At 48.4% G+C, this 19,047-nt stretch overlaps 12 non-coding genes across 12 annotated transcripts; 7 read left to right on the plus strand and 5 right to left on the minus strand.

Annotated features, from left to right (window-relative positions):
* The first annotated feature begins 1,987 nt into the window (after window positions 1–1,987).
* Window positions 1,988–2,155, plus strand: LOC138033951 (U1 spliceosomal RNA). The gene has a single exon (XR_011128733.1). It is a non-coding gene; the product is annotated as a U1 spliceosomal RNA (small nuclear RNA).
* A 978-nt stretch (window positions 2,156–3,133) lies between these two features.
* LOC138034028 (5S ribosomal RNA) lies at window positions 3,134–3,253 on the minus strand. The gene has a single exon (XR_011128803.1). It is a non-coding gene; the product is annotated as a 5S ribosomal RNA (ribosomal RNA).
* A 267-nt stretch (window positions 3,254–3,520) lies between these two features.
* On the plus strand, window positions 3,521–3,714 carry LOC138033983 (U2 spliceosomal RNA). The gene has a single exon (XR_011128763.1). It is a non-coding gene; the product is annotated as a U2 spliceosomal RNA (small nuclear RNA).
* Window positions 3,715–3,908: 194 nt separating this feature from the next.
* On the plus strand, window positions 3,909–4,072 carry LOC138033919 (U1 spliceosomal RNA). Its single transcript, XR_011128703.1, has one exon. It is a non-coding gene; the product is annotated as a U1 spliceosomal RNA (small nuclear RNA).
* Window positions 4,073–5,048: 976 nt separating this feature from the next.
* Window positions 5,049–5,167, minus strand: LOC138033972 (5S ribosomal RNA). Its single transcript, XR_011128753.1, has one exon. It is a non-coding gene; the product is annotated as a 5S ribosomal RNA (ribosomal RNA).
* A 4,709-nt stretch (window positions 5,168–9,876) lies between these two features.
* On the plus strand, window positions 9,877–10,044 carry LOC138033952 (U1 spliceosomal RNA). The gene has a single exon (XR_011128734.1). It is a non-coding gene; the product is annotated as a U1 spliceosomal RNA (small nuclear RNA).
* A 978-nt stretch (window positions 10,045–11,022) lies between these two features.
* On the minus strand, window positions 11,023–11,142 carry LOC138034029 (5S ribosomal RNA). Its single transcript, XR_011128804.1, has one exon. It is a non-coding gene; the product is annotated as a 5S ribosomal RNA (ribosomal RNA).
* A 267-nt stretch (window positions 11,143–11,409) lies between these two features.
* Window positions 11,410–11,603, plus strand: LOC138033985 (U2 spliceosomal RNA). Its single transcript, XR_011128765.1, has one exon. It is a non-coding gene; the product is annotated as a U2 spliceosomal RNA (small nuclear RNA).
* A 194-nt stretch (window positions 11,604–11,797) lies between these two features.
* On the plus strand, window positions 11,798–11,961 carry LOC138033920 (U1 spliceosomal RNA). Its single transcript, XR_011128704.1, has one exon. It is a non-coding gene; the product is annotated as a U1 spliceosomal RNA (small nuclear RNA).
* A 976-nt stretch (window positions 11,962–12,937) lies between these two features.
* Window positions 12,938–13,056, minus strand: LOC138033984 (5S ribosomal RNA). Its single transcript, XR_011128764.1, has one exon. It is a non-coding gene; the product is annotated as a 5S ribosomal RNA (ribosomal RNA).
* Window positions 13,057–17,765: 4,709 nt separating this feature from the next.
* On the plus strand, window positions 17,766–17,933 carry LOC138033953 (U1 spliceosomal RNA). The gene has a single exon (XR_011128735.1). It is a non-coding gene; the product is annotated as a U1 spliceosomal RNA (small nuclear RNA).
* Window positions 17,934–18,911: 978 nt separating this feature from the next.
* LOC138034030 (5S ribosomal RNA) lies at window positions 18,912–19,031 on the minus strand. Its single transcript, XR_011128805.1, has one exon. It is a non-coding gene; the product is annotated as a 5S ribosomal RNA (ribosomal RNA).
* Window positions 19,032–19,047: the final 16 nt, after the last annotated feature.

The raw sequence follows: 19,047 nt of genomic DNA on the forward strand, positions 1-19,047 counted from the left end.
CATTATTGTATGTTCTAGTTTCTGAAGTGCTTGCTGTTAACATTCGTGCCAATCCACGTATCATTGGTCTTTCTGTCCCCGGGCCCCCGCGGGCCCTGTCTCCGATCTCGCAGTACGCCGATGACACCTCTCTCATTGTCACGTCTGATATTGCCATTGCTGCTATTTTTGAAGTTTATGCTCTTTTTGAAAGGGGTTCTGGTGCTAAGCTTAATCAGGGATCCAAATCCAAGGGATTGTGGCTCGGTTCGTGGTCTGGCAGGACTGACCCCCCTGTCACCCTGGACTGGGACCTCGGCCAAGATCAAAGTGCTGGGCGTCTTTATTGGGCCTGGGAATTTGGAGGAAGTGAACTGGCGTCCTAGGATTGATGCCGTGGAGAATGTGCTGGCTTCTTGGAGGCAACGCTCCCTGTCCTACGGCGGGAGAGCTCTCGTCATCAACGCCTTGGCCCTTTCTAGGGTTTTGGTACATTGCCTCCCTAATTCATGTCCCCCCTTGGGTTTCTTCCGAGCTTTGTAAATTGGTTTTTGGGTTTTTTTGGAAGGGCAAACGCGATCTGGTTTCTCGTGCTGTTGTTGTTCAGCCTACATCTGCTGGTGGGTTTTTCTGTCATTGATCTTCGTCTTAAGGTTTCTGCGCTTCTTGTCCAGTGGGTTCGGCGTTTCACTGTTTTCTCCGCGTAGTTGGGTCCATTTCTTTTCCTTTTGGTGTGATTCTCGTTTTGGTGTCCCTGCTCTTGATGTTGTTCTGTCCCGTCCTGAGGCCTTTTCCTCCAAGTCCCTCCCCCCGTTTTACTCTGCTCTTCTGTCTGCTTGGCGTTTGGTTGGTGGTTCCTTTTCCCGTCGGCGTCGTTCCTCCCTTGTCATTGCGTCTTTGTCCCCTCATCATGTTTGCTGCTGTTTCCTCTATCTCTGCAAATTCTGTTTATTTGTTTTTGCTGTCTGAGGATCGTCCGACTCCCCATTGTGTTGACAAGTTTTTTCCTTTGTATGGCTATACTCTCTACTGGCCTTCGACCTGGTCCCAATTGTTCTTCTTCAATCTTGACCGCCCAGTGATCGATCTCAACTGAAAGGTCGCCATGGCGTGTTGTACACTGCCGATCGCCTTGTCGGTTTTTGGGTACTCGGTCGACCCTTCTTGCTTTTTGCCGTCTTGCCTCTGAATGTCCTTCTCACTTGTTTTTCTCCTGCCCTCTTGCTCATAGTGTTCTTTCATGGTTACAGTCTCTATTGTTTGGTTTTTTCGTCTTCGTCCCCTTCTTTGGTTTGCCGTCACGTGCTGTTTGGTTTTTGACCCGGCTGAGATCCGTCGAGTTCCTCGTGTTTTCGTGTACATCCTAGGTTGTCTGTAAGTATTTTATCTGGCTCGCTCGGAATGACTTTCGTTTCCGTAATGTGCCGCCCGGTGCTCTCGATGTCATCGCAAAGGTCCGCTCTCGTGTCAAGTTCAATCTACCTCTCCTTTTTAAGCGTTTCAAGTCCCCCCGTCGTCTACGTTATTTTCATCGTCAGTGGGGTGCGTCTGGCATTATCGGCTCTGTTTGCAATGGTCGTTTTTCTCTGTCCCAGTTCTAGTCCCATTGTCGCCCCAAGCTGTTGCTGTCTCGCGGCGTACCTACTCCTGTTAGGATGAGTCTTTCTGACTGGCGTCCTTGTCAGGTCTGCCATTCGCCGCTGCACAGTTCGGTTGTTTTTGTTTTGTCCTGTAGTCCTTCGTCCTGTTGGTTTGCTTGTTTGTTTGTTTGATGTGGAAATGCCATTCTCGAGTGTAAGTCGGACGAGGCGTCTCGTGAATGCTTTTCTTCGTTAGTTTTGTTTTTTTTTTTTGTTTGTAGGGGCGGGGTTCGATTCCCCGGTGACGTTTGACGTGCTGGTGCACCCCCGTTTGAGGCGAACCATTGTTGTTGATGGATGAGTCTGAATGTCTGGCAGCCATTGCACTCACCCTACCGGGGGGCTGCCATTCGCCTTAAACATAAAAAAAACTTACCTGACGCGGGAGGCACTTGGTGATCAGGGAGGCAGTCCTCTCAAGGTGAGGCTCTTTCATTGCACTTCGATTGGGGTTGACCCTTGCGATTACCCCAAATGTGGGTAACTCGAGCGTATAATTTCTGGTAGTGGGGACCTGCGTTCGCGCTTAGTCCCGCACCAAACCCCGGTGGCAAAGTTGGCTAATGGGAAGTTTGTTGGTAACGTTTCAGGCAGGGCAGGGAAGGAGATGCGGTGGCGGTGTAAGGACTAAGGAAGGTGAGTTGTATTTGTGAAGTCCACTGCTGAAATTGTAGGTGAATGTCCGTACTTGGTGCACTGAAAAACTGTGATTTCATTTCTCTCATTCTTGGCCGTACAGAGAGGGAGACGACGTGTTTATTTCAGCCGCATCGATTTCCATCGATAGACGAGTGAGACAAGAAAATGCCAGCGGGTCGAGCTCTTATCCTCGTGCATCGTTTCGAAAACGTAAGTGGATGTGTGTTTGTACTGCTCCATCGCGATAGATTTCTTTTGCGTTGTGTTATGTTGCGTTCTGGAGAGCCCCGTTTGCATTGAGTAACTGAGGACCCGCCAGATCAGTTGGCGTTACATTTCTGTGCCAACACTTTGTGGTTTCTCTATGTTATCAGTTAATTGGATTGTTATCATAAAAAGTAAATCTTTCATGGTTCAGGATAGTGTCTTTATCGGCCCTTTGAATACGTACTGTCCGTGTTGAGCAGGGAACAGTAAGACTTTGAAGTGCGCTACGTCACGTAAGTCACGTTTTCGCAAGATCAATGTTGTAGTGTTGTAGCCTTCGTTGTATACATATCATCCGGGCTAGGTTAACTTCCATCTAATGCATAACAGTGCATGCATTTTTTACTTGTCGTATCCTGTTCTTTGCTCACACGAAAAGATACGTTTCATGTCATAAACGTTGGATTGATAAGATCTCGCGCGCACGCGCTCCCTTGGGAATACAAGTTCCACTTTCTCGTGTGAACTATTTTGTTTTTGTCGTATGTCTCATCTTTGACATATCGTTGGCATGTTGTGTTCAAAAAACCTGGTTTGGAATGTGTCTTTCTTTCATTGAAAGAAACTGAGATTTTTTGAGATAATCAAGTGTACAGAAGAAAAAGGGAAGCCTACAACACGGGGTATTCCCAGGCGGTCTCCCATCCAAGTACTAAACCCCGCCCGACAGGGCTTAACTTCGGTGATCGGACGAGAACCGGTGTTTTCCCTGTGGTATGGTCGTAGACAAGTAATTTGCCGTGAAAATTAAACTTTGTTATAAGGGAAAATGAAAACGAGGTCAGAGCAAGCACAATGTGCATTTGTCCTCTTGCCGTCACGCAAGTGCCATGCAATGCTGGTGCTGCTGCCCACTGTACAAGAGCGATCGTTGTGTGCGCCTCGCTTTCAGGTTGGCTTTGGGCATTCCTTCCTTGGCACGGATTGTAACGGACCACCATATCTCGTGGCCATGAGACTGGGAGCACCTTGTCCGCCGTGAGCCATTTACGGGCATCGCTTCTCGGCCTTTTGGCTAAGATCAAGTGTAGTAATCTGTTCTTATCAGCTTAATATCTGATACCGCTGCTCATCGAGCAGCTCATATATTAAACTGATTTTTGGAACTGGGCCGTGGAAAAGAGGCTTGCCTCGTCCCGGCCACGGGTTGCCTCGGTATAGCACTACCTCCGAGCGTGGCCCACTTCCCTCTGGGGAAGAAATAATCAAGTGAAAGCAGAAAAAGTGACCAAGCAACCAACCTTCACATTCTCTTCTCTTTTCTAGGTAGCATAGCAGCGAGTGGACAGCACGACACGACAGGACGAGGAGCACGTGACCTCCATTACCACATGGTATGCGCAGACAAGTTGCGTTTTGCGGTCCCGGAGAGGCTGAAAAGGCATACTTACCTGACGCGGGAGGCACTGTGATCAGGGAGGCAGTCCTCTCAAGGTGAGGCTCTTTCATTGCACTTCGATTGGGTTGACCCTTGCGATTACCCCAAATGTGGGTAACTCGAGCGTATAATTTCTGGTAGTGGGGACCTGCGTTCGCGCTAGTCCCCGCACCAAACCCCGGTGGCAAAGTTGGCTAATGGGAAGGTTTGTTGGTAACGTTTCAGGCAGGGCAGGGAAGGAGATGCGGTGGCGGTGTAAGGACTAAGGAAGGTGAGTTGTATTTGTGAAGTCCACTGCTGAAATTGTAGGTGAATGTTCCGTACTTGGTGCACTGAAAAACTGTGATTTCATTTCTCTCATTCTTGGCCGTACAGAGAGGGAGACGACGTGTTTATTTCAGCCGCATCGATTTCCATCGATAGACGAGTGAGACAAGAAAATGCCAGCGGGTCGAGCTCTTATCCTCGTGCATCGTTTCGAAAACGTAAGTGGATGTGTGTTTGTACTGCTCCATCGCGATAGATTTATTTTGCGTTGTGTTATGTTGCGTTCTGGAGAGCCCGTTTTGCATTGAGTAACTGAGGACCCGCCAGATCAGTTGGCGTTACATTTCTGTGGCCAACACTTTGTGGTTTCTCTATGTTATCAGTTAATTGGATTGTTATCATAAAAAGTAAATCTTTCATGGTCAGGATAGTGTCTTATCGGCCCTTTGAATACGTACTGTCCGTGTTGAGCAGGGAACAGTAAGACTTTGAAGTGCGCTACGTCACGTAAGTCACGTTTTCGCAAGATCAATGTTGTAGTGTTGTAGCCTTCGTTGTATACATATCATCCGGGCTAGGTTAACTTCCATCTAATGCATAACAGTGCATGCATTTTTTACTTGTCGTATCCTGTTCTTTGCTCACACGAAAAGATACGTTTCATGTCATAAACGTTGGATTGATAAGATCTCGCGCGCACGCGCTCCCTTGGGAATACAAGTTCCACTTTCTCGTGTGAACTATTTTGTTTTTGTCGTATGTCTCATCTTTGACATATCGTTGGCATGTTGTGTTCAAAAAACCTGGTTTGGAATGTTCTTTCATTGAAAGAAACTGAGATTTTTTGAGATAATCAAGTGTACAGAAGGAAAAAGGGAAGCCTACAACACGGGGTATTCCCAGGCGGTCTCCCATCCAAGTACTAACCCCGCCCGACAGGGCTTAACTTCGGTGATCGGACGAGAACCGGTGTTTTCCCTGTGGTATGGTCGTAGACAAGTAATTTGCCGTGAAAATTAACTTTGTTATAAGGGAAAATGAAAACGAGGTCAGAGCAAGCACAATGTGCATTTGTCCTCTTGCCGTCAACGCAAGTGCCATGCAATGCTGGTGCTGCTGCCCACTGTACAAGAGCGATCGTTGTGTGCGCCTCGCTTTCAGGTTGGCTTTGGGCATTCCTTCCTTGGCACGGATTGTAATCGGACCACCATATCTCGTGGCCATGAGACTGGGAGCACCTTGTCCGCCGTGAGCATTTACGGGCATCTGCCAAAAGTACTGAGATTCTGTTAAAAAATTACAAAATGTTAAAAACCACCAAGTGGTGGCACTTTATGTAAAGTGGCTGAGAATACAGGTGTGCGTCGTAAGGGGTACTGTTTGCTAGTGGTGGTACCGACAGTCTTGTTTCTTCGGGTGTTTCCTCCATCCTCCCAATCTGTTGAACCTTTGGAGGTGGAAATGGTTGAGGTATCCACTCCTCGTAAACGCGGTTGTGATTCCGTTGAGAACCTCCTCTGATAGCTCTTCTGTTACTCCTTCCCGGAAGGCTCTTACAAAGGTGGCTAAGAAGAGCGGAGCTGCGCCCTCTTCTACTAAATCGAAGACTCGTGCTTCAGCTGATACTGTCAAGTCTGCGAAGCACGAAGGTTTGCCTGATGTGTCGTTTTCCCTCCCCCAACGCAAAGCACGTACATAGTTACTCTTTTACTGTACTCCATTATGGCTCTGTCAGTTGTCTCAATTAACGTCAACGGTCTGCGAGACCAGTCTAAGCGAGCTGGGTTTGTACAGTGGCTTCATTCCTTGCCTGTTGTTTCCTGATGTAGTGTGCCTCCAAGAGGCCCACTGCATCTCCCTCAGTGAGTGTCAGTCCTGGTTTCCAGTCATCTGGTCTTTCCGTTGTGGTGTCTCCGGCTCTAATAAGTCCTTGTGGTTGTATGTTTTTGTTTTCGTCCAGTGTTGTCCCTTGTTAAATCTCTTCCTCTGATAGTTGTGGTCGGTTTTTGTTATGTGAGTTTTCTTTGCGTGGCGCTGTGTTCAGGGTTGCTTGCATTTATGCTCCCAATCGTAACCCTGATCGTGATGCCTTCCTGGACGGGGTCTCTTCCCGATTAGACCCTTCAGTTCCCACCCTCCTCGCCGGCGATTTTAATACCGTCTTTGATCGCGCTGCTGACCGTGTGGGCTCCGTGGTCGGTGATACCTCGCGTGAGAGTGTTGTTGCCCTTGGTCGTCTTTTTGACGATGTCTGTTGTATTGATATTTGGAGATACCTCCATCCGTCTTCCTCCGCCTTTACCTGGACTAAGGCGGATGGCTCTATCTCCTCCCGTATAGATCTAATTGGGTGCCCTTATGTCTGGGTTGCGTCTCTGTCTCTGTTTGTGAAATTCTTCCGTGTCCGTTTTCAGACCATTGTGCTGTGTCCTGCTCTCTTACTGTTCCTGACGTTATTCCTCCTGGTCCGGGGCTTTGGAAGCTTAATACCTCAGTCCTGGAGGAGGAGGAGTACTGGTCTGTCGCCTTATTTCTGACTTTTGGGCCGATTGGAAGGACTGTAAGCTCTGTTTTTCCTCTCTTTCCAAGTGGTGGGATTCCGGTAAAGCAAAGATCGAAGGGCATTACGGTATCTTACTGTGTGCGCCGGTCGCAGAAAGAATCTTGGTCACGCGATTTGTTGGCTAGTTGGCGGCACACCTCAAGGCACGGCTTGATGCTGGTTGCCTGTCTGTTTTAGGTGTTTATCGATCCACCCTTGAACAGCTTTCCGCCTATGACATCAGGGCTGCTCAAGGTGCCCAAGTACGGTCACGTGTGTCCGATGGGTTGAGGAGGGCGAAGTCTCATCGGCGTACTTTTTTCGTTTAGAGAAGAAACGGTCTGCTGACCGGTGGGTTTCTGCGCTTCGGAACCCTGATGGGTCCATTGTTTCAACACCTTCTGATCTGTGTTCTTCGTTCGCCACTTTCTACTCCTCTCTTTTTTTACTGCCTGTCCTACGGATTCCGCCGCTCAAGATATTCTTCTCAGTAATGTGTCCCTCGTCCTTTCATCTGCCCAAGCTGATCTTTGTGAGGGCTTTCTGACTCTTGAGGAGTGTCATCGTGCCCTTGTTGGCATGGCTCGTCGTAAAGCCCCGGGGTCCGATGGCCTCTCCCATGGAGTTTTAACTTGAAATTCTGGGACGTCCTTGGGTCTGATTTAGTGGAGGTCTTGAATTCGTGTTATCTGTCTGGTTCTATGTCTTTGTCTCAACGGCGGGGTCTCATATCCTTAATCTTTAAGAAGGGAGATCGGTTGGACGCTCGTAACTGGCGCCCCATCTCCCTTCTCAACGTCGACTATAAGCTTGCTTCTCGTGTTTATTGCTGGGCGCCTTCTCAAAGTTATCCATCTGGTTTGTTAGTGAGGATCAGACCTGCGGTGTTCCTGGCAGGTTTATTGGCGAGAATGTTGCTCTTTTGCGTGATGTGGTTGCCTTTGCCACGGAATCTGACATCCCGTTGCCGTTCTCTCCTTAGACCAGGAAAAGGCCTTTGATAGAGTGGATTGGTCATTTATGTGTGCTACTTTGTCGAGGATGGGTTTTGGCCCATCTTTTGTCCGTTGGGTTGTTCTGTTCTATTCTGCTGTCCAAAGCTCTGTAGTTGTTAATGGTTATCTGTCTCGGTTTTTTCCTTTGTCTCGTGGCGTGCGTCAGGGCTGTCCTTTGTCTCCATTATTGTATGTTCTAGTTTCTGAAGTGCTTGCTGTTAACATTCGTGCCAATCCACGTATCATTGGTCTTTCTGTCCCCGGGCCCCCGCGGGCCCTGTCTCCGATCTCGCAGTACGCCGATGACACCTCTCTCATTGTCACGTCTGATATTGCCATTGCTGCTATTTTTGAAGTTTATGCTCTTTTTGAAAGGGGTTCTGGTGCTAAGCTTAATCAGGGATCCAAATCCAAGGGATTGTGGCTCGGTTCGTGGTCTGGCAGGACTGACCCCCCTGTCACCCTGGACTGGGACCTCGGCCAAGATCAAAGTGCTGGGCGTCTTTATTGGGCCTGGGAATTTGGAGGAAGTGAACTGGCGTCCTAGGATTGATGCCGTGGAGAATGTGCTGGCTTCTTGGAGGCAACGCTCCCTGTCCTACGGCGGGAGAGCTCTCGTCATCAACGCCTTGGCCCTTTCTAGGGTTTTGGTACATTGCCTCCCTAATTCATGTCCCCCCTTGGGTTTCTTCCGAGCTTTGTAAATTGGTTTTTGGGTTTTTTTGGAAGGGCAAACGCGATCTGGTTTCTCGTGCTGTTGTTGTTCAGCCTACATCTGCTGGTGGGTTTTTCTGTCATTGATCTTCGTCTTAAGGTTTCTGCGCTTCTTGTCCAGTGGGTTCGGCGTTTCACTGTTTTCTCCGCGTAGTTGGGTCCATTTCTTTTCCTTTTGGTGTGATTCTCGTTTTGGTGTCCCTGCTCTTGATGTTGTTCTGTCCCGTCCTGAGGCCTTTTCCTCCAAGTCCCTCCCCCCGTTTTACTCTGCTCTTCTGTCTGCTTGGCGTTTGGTTGGTGGTTCCTTTTCCCGTCGGCGTCGTTCCTCCCTTGTCATTGCGTCTTTGTCCCCTCATCATGTTTGCTGCTGTTTCCTCTATCTCTGCAAATTCTGTTTATTTGTTTTTGCTGTCTGAGGATCGTCCGACTCCCCATTGTGTTGACAAGTTTTTTCCTTTGTATGGCTATACTCTCTACTGGCCTTCGACCTGGTCCCAATTGTTCTTCTTCAATCTTGACCGCCCAGTGATCGATCTCAACTGAAAGGTCGCCATGGCGTGTTGTACACTGCCGATCGCCTTGTCGGTTTTTGGGTACTCGGTCGACCCTTCTTGCTTTTTGCCGTCTTGCCTCTGAATGTCCTTCTCACTTGTTTTTCTCCTGCCCTCTTGCTCATAGTGTTCTTTCATGGTTACAGTCTCTATTGTTTGGTTTTTTCGTCTTCGTCCCCTTCTTTGGTTTGCCGTCACGTGCTGTTTGGTTTTTGACCCGGCTGAGATCCGTCGAGTTCCTCGTGTTTTCGTGTACATCCTAGGTTGTCTGTAAGTATTTTATCTGGCTCGCTCGGAATGACTTTCGTTTCCGTAATGTGCCGCCCGGTGCTCTCGATGTCATCGCAAAGGTCCGCTCTCGTGTCAAGTTCAATCTACCTCTCCTTTTTAAGCGTTTCAAGTCCCCCCGTCGTCTACGTTATTTTCATCGTCAGTGGGGTGCGTCTGGCATTATCGGCTCTGTTTGCAATGGTCGTTTTTCTCTGTCCCAGTTCTAGTCCCATTGTCGCCCCAAGCTGTTGCTGTCTCGCGGCGTACCTACTCCTGTTAGGATGAGTCTTTCTGACTGGCGTCCTTGTCAGGTCTGCCATTCGCCGCTGCACAGTTCGGTTGTTTTTGTTTTGTCCTGTAGTCCTTCGTCCTGTTGGTTTGCTTGTTTGTTTGTTTGATGTGGAAATGCCATTCTCGAGTGTAAGTCGGACGAGGCGTCTCGTGAATGCTTTTCTTCGTTAGTTTTGTTTTTTTTTTTTGTTTGTAGGGGCGGGGTTCGATTCCCCGGTGACGTTTGACGTGCTGGTGCACCCCCGTTTGAGGCGAACCATTGTTGTTGATGGATGAGTCTGAATGTCTGGCAGCCATTGCACTCACCCTACCGGGGGGCTGCCATTCGCCTTAAACATAAAAAAAACTTACCTGACGCGGGAGGCACTTGGTGATCAGGGAGGCAGTCCTCTCAAGGTGAGGCTCTTTCATTGCACTTCGATTGGGGTTGACCCTTGCGATTACCCCAAATGTGGGTAACTCGAGCGTATAATTTCTGGTAGTGGGGACCTGCGTTCGCGCTTAGTCCCGCACCAAACCCCGGTGGCAAAGTTGGCTAATGGGAAGTTTGTTGGTAACGTTTCAGGCAGGGCAGGGAAGGAGATGCGGTGGCGGTGTAAGGACTAAGGAAGGTGAGTTGTATTTGTGAAGTCCACTGCTGAAATTGTAGGTGAATGTCCGTACTTGGTGCACTGAAAAACTGTGATTTCATTTCTCTCATTCTTGGCCGTACAGAGAGGGAGACGACGTGTTTATTTCAGCCGCATCGATTTCCATCGATAGACGAGTGAGACAAGAAAATGCCAGCGGGTCGAGCTCTTATCCTCGTGCATCGTTTCGAAAACGTAAGTGGATGTGTGTTTGTACTGCTCCATCGCGATAGATTTCTTTTGCGTTGTGTTATGTTGCGTTCTGGAGAGCCCCGTTTGCATTGAGTAACTGAGGACCCGCCAGATCAGTTGGCGTTACATTTCTGTGCCAACACTTTGTGGTTTCTCTATGTTATCAGTTAATTGGATTGTTATCATAAAAAGTAAATCTTTCATGGTTCAGGATAGTGTCTTTATCGGCCCTTTGAATACGTACTGTCCGTGTTGAGCAGGGAACAGTAAGACTTTGAAGTGCGCTACGTCACGTAAGTCACGTTTTCGCAAGATCAATGTTGTAGTGTTGTAGCCTTCGTTGTATACATATCATCCGGGCTAGGTTAACTTCCATCTAATGCATAACAGTGCATGCATTTTTTACTTGTCGTATCCTGTTCTTTGCTCACACGAAAAGATACGTTTCATGTCATAAACGTTGGATTGATAAGATCTCGCGCGCACGCGCTCCCTTGGGAATACAAGTTCCACTTTCTCGTGTGAACTATTTTGTTTTTGTCGTATGTCTCATCTTTGACATATCGTTGGCATGTTGTGTTCAAAAAACCTGGTTTGGAATGTGTCTTTCTTTCATTGAAAGAAACTGAGATTTTTTGAGATAATCAAGTGTACAGAAGAAAAAGGGAAGCCTACAACACGGGGTATTCCCAGGCGGTCTCCCATCCAAGTACTAAACCCCGCCCGACAGGGCTTAACTTCGGTGATCGGACGAGAACCGGTGTTTTCCCTGTGGTATGGTCGTAGACAAGTAATTTGCCGTGAAAATTAAACTTTGTTATAAGGGAAAATGAAAACGAGGTCAGAGCAAGCACAATGTGCATTTGTCCTCTTGCCGTCACGCAAGTGCCATGCAATGCTGGTGCTGCTGCCCACTGTACAAGAGCGATCGTTGTGTGCGCCTCGCTTTCAGGTTGGCTTTGGGCATTCCTTCCTTGGCACGGATTGTAACGGACCACCATATCTCGTGGCCATGAGACTGGGAGCACCTTGTCCGCCGTGAGCCATTTACGGGCATCGCTTCTCGGCCTTTTGGCTAAGATCAAGTGTAGTAATCTGTTCTTATCAGCTTAATATCTGATACCGCTGCTCATCGAGCAGCTCATATATTAAACTGATTTTTGGAACTGGGCCGTGGAAAAGAGGCTTGCCTCGTCCCGGCCACGGGTTGCCTCGGTATAGCACTACCTCCGAGCGTGGCCCACTTCCCTCTGGGGAAGAAATAATCAAGTGAAAGCAGAAAAAGTGACCAAGCAACCAACCTTCACATTCTCTTCTCTTTTCTAGGTAGCATAGCAGCGAGTGGACAGCACGACACGACAGGACGAGGAGCACGTGACCTCCATTACCACATGGTATGCGCAGACAAGTTGCGTTTTGCGGTCCCGGAGAGGCTGAAAAGGCATACTTACCTGACGCGGGAGGCACTGTGATCAGGGAGGCAGTCCTCTCAAGGTGAGGCTCTTTCATTGCACTTCGATTGGGTTGACCCTTGCGATTACCCCAAATGTGGGTAACTCGAGCGTATAATTTCTGGTAGTGGGGACCTGCGTTCGCGCTAGTCCCCGCACCAAACCCCGGTGGCAAAGTTGGCTAATGGGAAGGTTTGTTGGTAACGTTTCAGGCAGGGCAGGGAAGGAGATGCGGTGGCGGTGTAAGGACTAAGGAAGGTGAGTTGTATTTGTGAAGTCCACTGCTGAAATTGTAGGTGAATGTTCCGTACTTGGTGCACTGAAAAACTGTGATTTCATTTCTCTCATTCTTGGCCGTACAGAGAGGGAGACGACGTGTTTATTTCAGCCGCATCGATTTCCATCGATAGACGAGTGAGACAAGAAAATGCCAGCGGGTCGAGCTCTTATCCTCGTGCATCGTTTCGAAAACGTAAGTGGATGTGTGTTTGTACTGCTCCATCGCGATAGATTTCTTTTGCGTTGTGTTATGTTGCGTTCTGGAGAGCCCGTTTTGCATTGAGTAACTGAGGACCCGCCAGATCAGTTGGCGTTACATTTCTGTGGCCAACACTTTGTGGTTTCTCTATGTTATCAGTTAATTGGATTGTTATCATAAAAAGTAAATCTTTCATGGTCAGGATAGTGTCTTATCGGCCCTTTGAATACGTACTGTCCGTGTTGAGCAGGGAACAGTAAGACTTTGAAGTGCGCTACGTCACGTAAGTCACGTTTTCGCAAGATCAATGTTGTAGTGTTGTAGCCTTCGTTGTATACATATCATCCGGGCTAGGTTAACTTCCATCTAATGCATAACAGTGCATGCATTTTTTACTTGTCGTATCCTGTTCTTTGCTCACACGAAAAGATACGTTTCATGTCATAAACGTTGGATTGATAAGATCTCGCGCGCACGCGCTCCCTTGGGAATACAAGTTCCACTTTCTCGTGTGAACTATTTTGTTTTTGTCGTATGTCTCATCTTTGACATATCGTTGGCATGTTGTGTTCAAAAAACCTGGTTTGGAATGTTCTTTCATTGAAAGAAACTGAGATTTTTTGAGATAATCAAGTGTACAGAAGGAAAAAGGGAAGCCTACAACACGGGGTATTCCCAGGCGGTCTCCCATCCAAGTACTAACCCCGCCCGACAGGGCTTAACTTCGGTGATCGGACGAGAACCGGTGTTTTCCCTGTGGTATGGTCGTAGACAAGTAATTTGCCGTGAAAATTAACTTTGTTATAAGGGAAAATGAAAACGAGGTCAGAGCAAGCACAATGTGCATTTGTCCTCTTGCCGTCAACGCAAGTGCCATGCAATGCTGGTGCTGCTGCCCACTGTACAAGAGCGATCGTTGTGTGCGCCTCGCTTTCAGGTTGGCTTTGGGCATTCCTTCCTTGGCACGGATTGTAATCGGACCACCATATCTCGTGGCCATGAGACTGGGAGCACCTTGTCCGCCGTGAGCATTTACGGGCATCTGCCAAAAGTACTGAGATTCTGTTAAAAAATTACAAAATGTTAAAAACCACCAAGTGGTGGCACTTTATGTAAAGTGGCTGAGAATACAGGTGTGCGTCGTAAGGGGTACTGTTTGCTAGTGGTGGTACCGACAGTCTTGTTTCTTCGGGTGTTTCCTCCATCCTCCCAATCTGTTGAACCTTTGGAGGTGGAAATGGTTGAGGTATCCACTCCTCGTAAACGCGGTTGTGATTCCGTTGAGAACCTCCTCTGATAGCTCTTCTGTTACTCCTTCCCGGAAGGCTCTTACAAAGGTGGCTAAGAAGAGCGGAGCTGCGCCCTCTTCTACTAAATCGAAGACTCGTGCTTCAGCTGATACTGTCAAGTCTGCGAAGCACGAAGGTTTGCCTGATGTGTCGTTTTCCCTCCCCCAACGCAAAGCACGTACATAGTTACTCTTTTACTGTACTCCATTATGGCTCTGTCAGTTGTCTCAATTAACGTCAACGGTCTGCGAGACCAGTCTAAGCGAGCTGGGTTTGTACAGTGGCTTCATTCCTTGCCTGTTGTTTCCTGATGTAGTGTGCCTCCAAGAGGCCCACTGCATCTCCCTCAGTGAGTGTCAGTCCTGGTTTCCAGTCATCTGGTCTTTCCGTTGTGGTGTCTCCGGCTCTAATAAGTCCTTGTGGTTGTATGTTTTTGTTTTCGTCCAGTGTTGTCCCTTGTTAAATCTCTTCCTCTGATAGTTGTGGTCGGTTTTTGTTATGTGAGTTTTCTTTGCGTGGCGCTGTGTTCAGGGTTGCTTGCATTTATGCTCCCAATCGTAACCCTGATCGTGATGCCTTCCTGGACGGGGTCTCTTCCCGATTAGACCCTTCAGTTCCCACCCTCCTCGCCGGCGATTTTAATACCGTCTTTGATCGCGCTGCTGACCGTGTGGGCTCCGTGGTCGGTGATACCTCGCGTGAGAGTGTTGTTGCCCTTGGTCGTCTTTTTGACGATGTCTGTTGTATTGATATTTGGAGATACCTCCATCCGTCTTCCTCCGCCTTTACCTGGACTAAGGCGGATGGCTCTATCTCCTCCCGTATAGATCTAATTGGGTGCCCTTATGTCTGGGTTGCGTCTCTGTCTCTGTTTGTGAAATTCTTCCGTGTCCGTTTTCAGACCATTGTGCTGTGTCCTGCTCTCTTACTGTTCCTGACGTTATTCCTCCTGGTCCGGGGCTTTGGAAGCTTAATACCTCAGTCCTGGAGGAGGAGGAGTACTGGTCTGTCGCCTTATTTCTGACTTTTGGGCCGATTGGAAGGACTGTAAGCTCTGTTTTTCCTCTCTTTCCAAGTGGTGGGATTCCGGTAAAGCAAAGATCGAAGGGCATTACGGTATCTTACTGTGTGCGCCGGTCGCAGAAAGAATCTTGGTCACGCGATTTGTTGGCTAGTTGGCGGCACACCTCAAGGCACGGCTTGATGCTGGTTGCCTGTCTGTTTTAGGTGTTTATCGATCCACCCTTGAACAGCTTTCCGCCTATGACATCAGGGCTGCTCAAGGTGCCCAAGTACGGTCACGTGTGTCCGATGGGTTGAGGAGGGCGAAGTCTCATCGGCGTACTTTTTTCGTTTAGAGAAGAAACGGTCTGCTGACCGGTGGGTTTCTGCGCTTCGGAACCCTGATGGGTCCATTGTTTCAACACCTTCTGATCTGTGTTCTTCGTTCGCCACTTTCTACTCCTCTCTTTTTTTACTGCCTGTCCTACGGATTCCGCCGCTCAAGATATTCTTCTCAGTAATGTGTCCCTCGTCCTTTCATCTGCCCAAGCTGATCTTTGTGAGGGCTTTCTGACTCTTGAGGAGTGTCATCGTGCCCTTGTTGGCATGGCTCGTCGTAAAGCCCCGGGGTCCGATGGCCTCTCCCATGGAGTTTTAACTTGAAATTCTGGGACGTCCTTGGGTCTGATTTAGTGGAGGTCTTGAATTCGTGTTATCTGTCTGGTTCTATGTCTTTGTCTCAACGGCGGGGTCTCATATCCTTAATCTTTAAGAAGGGAGATCGGTTGGACGCTCGTAACTGGCGCCCCATCTCCCTTCTCAACGTCGACTATAAGCTTGCTTCTCGTGTTTATTGCTGGGCGCCTTCTCAAAGTTATCCATCTGGTTTGTTAGTGAGGATCAGACCTGCGGTGTTCCTGGCAGGTTTATTGGCGAGAATGTTGCTCTTTTGCGTGATGTGGTTGCCTTTGCCACGGAATCTGACATCCCGTTGCCGTTCTCTCCTTAGACCAGGAAAAGGCCTTTGATAGAGTGGATTGGTCATTTATGTGTGCTACTTTGTCGAGGATGGGTTTTGGCCCATCTTTTGTCCGTTGGGTTGTTCTGTTCTATTCTGCTGTCCAAAGCTCTGTAGTTGTTAATGGTTATCTGTCTCGGTTTTTTCCTTTGTCTCGTGGCGTGCGTCAGGGCTGTCCTTTGTCTCCATTATTGTATGTTCTAGTTTCTGAAGTGCTTGCTGTTAACATTCGTGCCAATCCACGTATCATTGGTCTTTCTGTCCCCGGGCCCCCGCGGGCCCTGTCTCCGATCTCGCAGTACGCCGATGACACCTCTCTCATTGTCACGTCTGATATTGCCATTGCTGCTATTTTTGAAGTTTATGCTCTTTTTGAAAGGGGTTCTGGTGCTAAGCTTAATCAGGGATCCAAATCCAAGGGATTGTGGCTCGGTTCGTGGTCTGGCAGGACTGACCCCCCTGTCACCCTGGACTGGGACCTCGGCCAAGATCAAAGTGCTGGGCGTCTTTATTGGGCCTGGGAATTTGGAGGAAGTGAACTGGCGTCCTAGGATTGATGCCGTGGAGAATGTGCTGGCTTCTTGGAGGCAACGCTCCCTGTCCTACGGCGGGAGAGCTCTCGTCATCAACGCCTTGGCCCTTTCTAGGGTTTTGGTACATTGCCTCCCTAATTCATGTCCCCCCTTGGGTTTCTTCCGAGCTTTGTAAATTGGTTTTTGGGTTTTTTTGGAAGGGCAAACGCGATCTGGTTTCTCGTGCTGTTGTTGTTCAGCCTACATCTGCTGGTGGGTTTTTCTGTCATTGATCTTCGTCTTAAGGTTTCTGCGCTTCTTGTCCAGTGGGTTCGGCGTTTCACTGTTTTCTCCGCGTAGTTGGGTCCATTTCTTTTCCTTTTGGTGTGATTCTCGTTTTGGTGTCCCTGCTCTTGATGTTGTTCTGTCCCGTCCTGAGGCCTTTTCCTCCAAGTCCCTCCCCCCGTTTTACTCTGCTCTTCTGTCTGCTTGGCGTTTGGTTGGTGGTTCCTTTTCCCGTCGGCGTCGTTCCTCCCTTGTCATTGCGTCTTTGTCCCCTCATCATGTTTGCTGCTGTTTCCTCTATCTCTGCAAATTCTGTTTATTTGTTTTTGCTGTCTGAGGATCGTCCGACTCCCCATTGTGTTGACAAGTTTTTTCCTTTGTATGGCTATACTCTCTACTGGCCTTCGACCTGGTCCCAATTGTTCTTCTTCAATCTTGACCGCCCAGTGATCGATCTCAACTGAAAGGTCGCCATGGCGTGTTGTACACTGCCGATCGCCTTGTCGGTTTTTGGGTACTCGGTCGACCCTTCTTGCTTTTTGCCGTCTTGCCTCTGAATGTCCTTCTCACTTGTTTTTCTCCTGCCCTCTTGCTCATAGTGTTCTTTCATGGTTACAGTCTCTATTGTTTGGTTTTTTCGTCTTCGTCCCCTTCTTTGGTTTGCCGTCACGTGCTGTTTGGTTTTTGACCCGGCTGAGATCCGTCGAGTTCCTCGTGTTTTCGTGTACATCCTAGGTTGTCTGTAAGTATTTTATCTGGCTCGCTCGGAATGACTTTCGTTTCCGTAATGTGCCGCCCGGTGCTCTCGATGTCATCGCAAAGGTCCGCTCTCGTGTCAAGTTCAATCTACCTCTCCTTTTTAAGCGTTTCAAGTCCCCCCGTCGTCTACGTTATTTTCATCGTCAGTGGGGTGCGTCTGGCATTATCGGCTCTGTTTGCAATGGTCGTTTTTCTCTGTCCCAGTTCTAGTCCCATTGTCGCCCCAAGCTGTTGCTGTCTCGCGGCGTACCTACTCCTGTTAGGATGAGTCTTTCTGACTGGCGTCCTTGTCAGGTCTGCCATTCGCCGCTGCACAGTTCGGTTGTTTTTGTTTTGTCCTGTAGTCCTTCGTCCTGTTGGTTTGCTTGTTTGTTTGTTTGATGTGGAAATGCCATTCTCGAGTGTAAGTCGGACGAGGCGTCTCGTGAATGCTTTTCTTCGTTAGTTTTGTTTTTTTTTTTTGTTTGTAGGGGCGGGGTTCGATTCCCCGGTGACGTTTGACGTGCTGGTGCACCCCCGTTTGAGGCGAACCATTGTTGTTGATGGATGAGTCTGAATGTCTGGCAGCCATTGCACTCACCCTACCGGGGGGCTGCCATTCGCCTTAAACATAAAAAAAACTTACCTGACGCGGGAGGCACTTGGTGATCAGGGAGGCAGTCCTCTCAAGGTGAGGCTCTTTCATTGCACTTCGATTGGGGTTGACCCTTGCGATTACCCCAAATGTGGGTAACTCGAGCGTATAATTTCTGGTAGTGGGGACCTGCGTTCGCGCTTAGTCCCGCACCAAACCCCGGTGGCAAAGTTGGCTAATGGGAAGTTTGTTGGTAACGTTTCAGGCAGGGCAGGGAAGGAGATGCGGTGGCGGTGTAAGGACTAAGGAAGGTGAGTTGTATTTGTGAAGTCCACTGCTGAAATTGTAGGTGAATGTCCGTACTTGGTGCACTGAAAAACTGTGATTTCATTTCTCTCATTCTTGGCCGTACAGAGAGGGAGACGACGTGTTTATTTCAGCCGCATCGATTTCCATCGATAGACGAGTGAGACAAGAAAATGCCAGCGGGTCGAGCTCTTATCCTCGTGCATCGTTTCGAAAACGTAAGTGGATGTGTGTTTGTACTGCTCCATCGCGATAGATTTCTTTTGCGTTGTGTTATGTTGCGTTCTGGAGAGCCCCGTTTGCATTGAGTAACTGAGGACCCGCCAGATCAGTTGGCGTTACATTTCTGTGCCAACACTTTGTGGTTTCTCTATGTTATCAGTTAATTGGATTGTTATCATAAAAAGTAAATCTTTCATGGTTCAGGATAGTGTCTTTATCGGCCCTTTGAATACGTACTGTCCGTGTTGAGCAGGGAACAGTAAGACTTTGAAGTGCGCTACGTCACGTAAGTCACGTTTTCGCAAGATCAATGTTGTAGTGTTGTAGCCTTCGTTGTATACATATCATCCGGGCTAGGTTAACTTCCATCTAATGCATAACAGTGCATGCATTTTTTACTTGTCGTATCCTGTTCTTTGCTCACACGAAAAGATACGTTTCATGTCATAAACGTTGGATTGATAAGATCTCGCGCGCACGCGCTCCCTTGGGAATACAAGTTCCACTTTCTCGTGTGAACTATTTTGTTTTTGTCGTATGTCTCATCTTTGACATATCGTTGGCATGTTGTGTTCAAAAAACCTGGTTTGGAATGTGTCTTTCTTTCATTGAAAGAAACTGAGATTTTTTGAGATAATCAAGTGTACAGAAGAAAAAGGGAAGCCTACAACACGGGGTATTCCCAGGCGGTCTCCCATCCAAGTACTAAACCCCGCCCGACAGGGCTTAACTTCGGTGATCGGACGAGAACCGGTGTTTTCCCTGTGGTATGGTCGTAGACAAGTAATTTGCCGTGA

Source organism: Montipora capricornis, chromosome 14 (genome assembly GCF_036669925.1).
Source record: "Montipora capricornis isolate CH-2021 chromosome 14, ASM3666992v2, whole genome shotgun sequence".
Lineage (NCBI taxonomy): Eukaryota > Metazoa > Cnidaria > Anthozoa > Scleractinia > Acroporidae > Montipora > Montipora capricornis.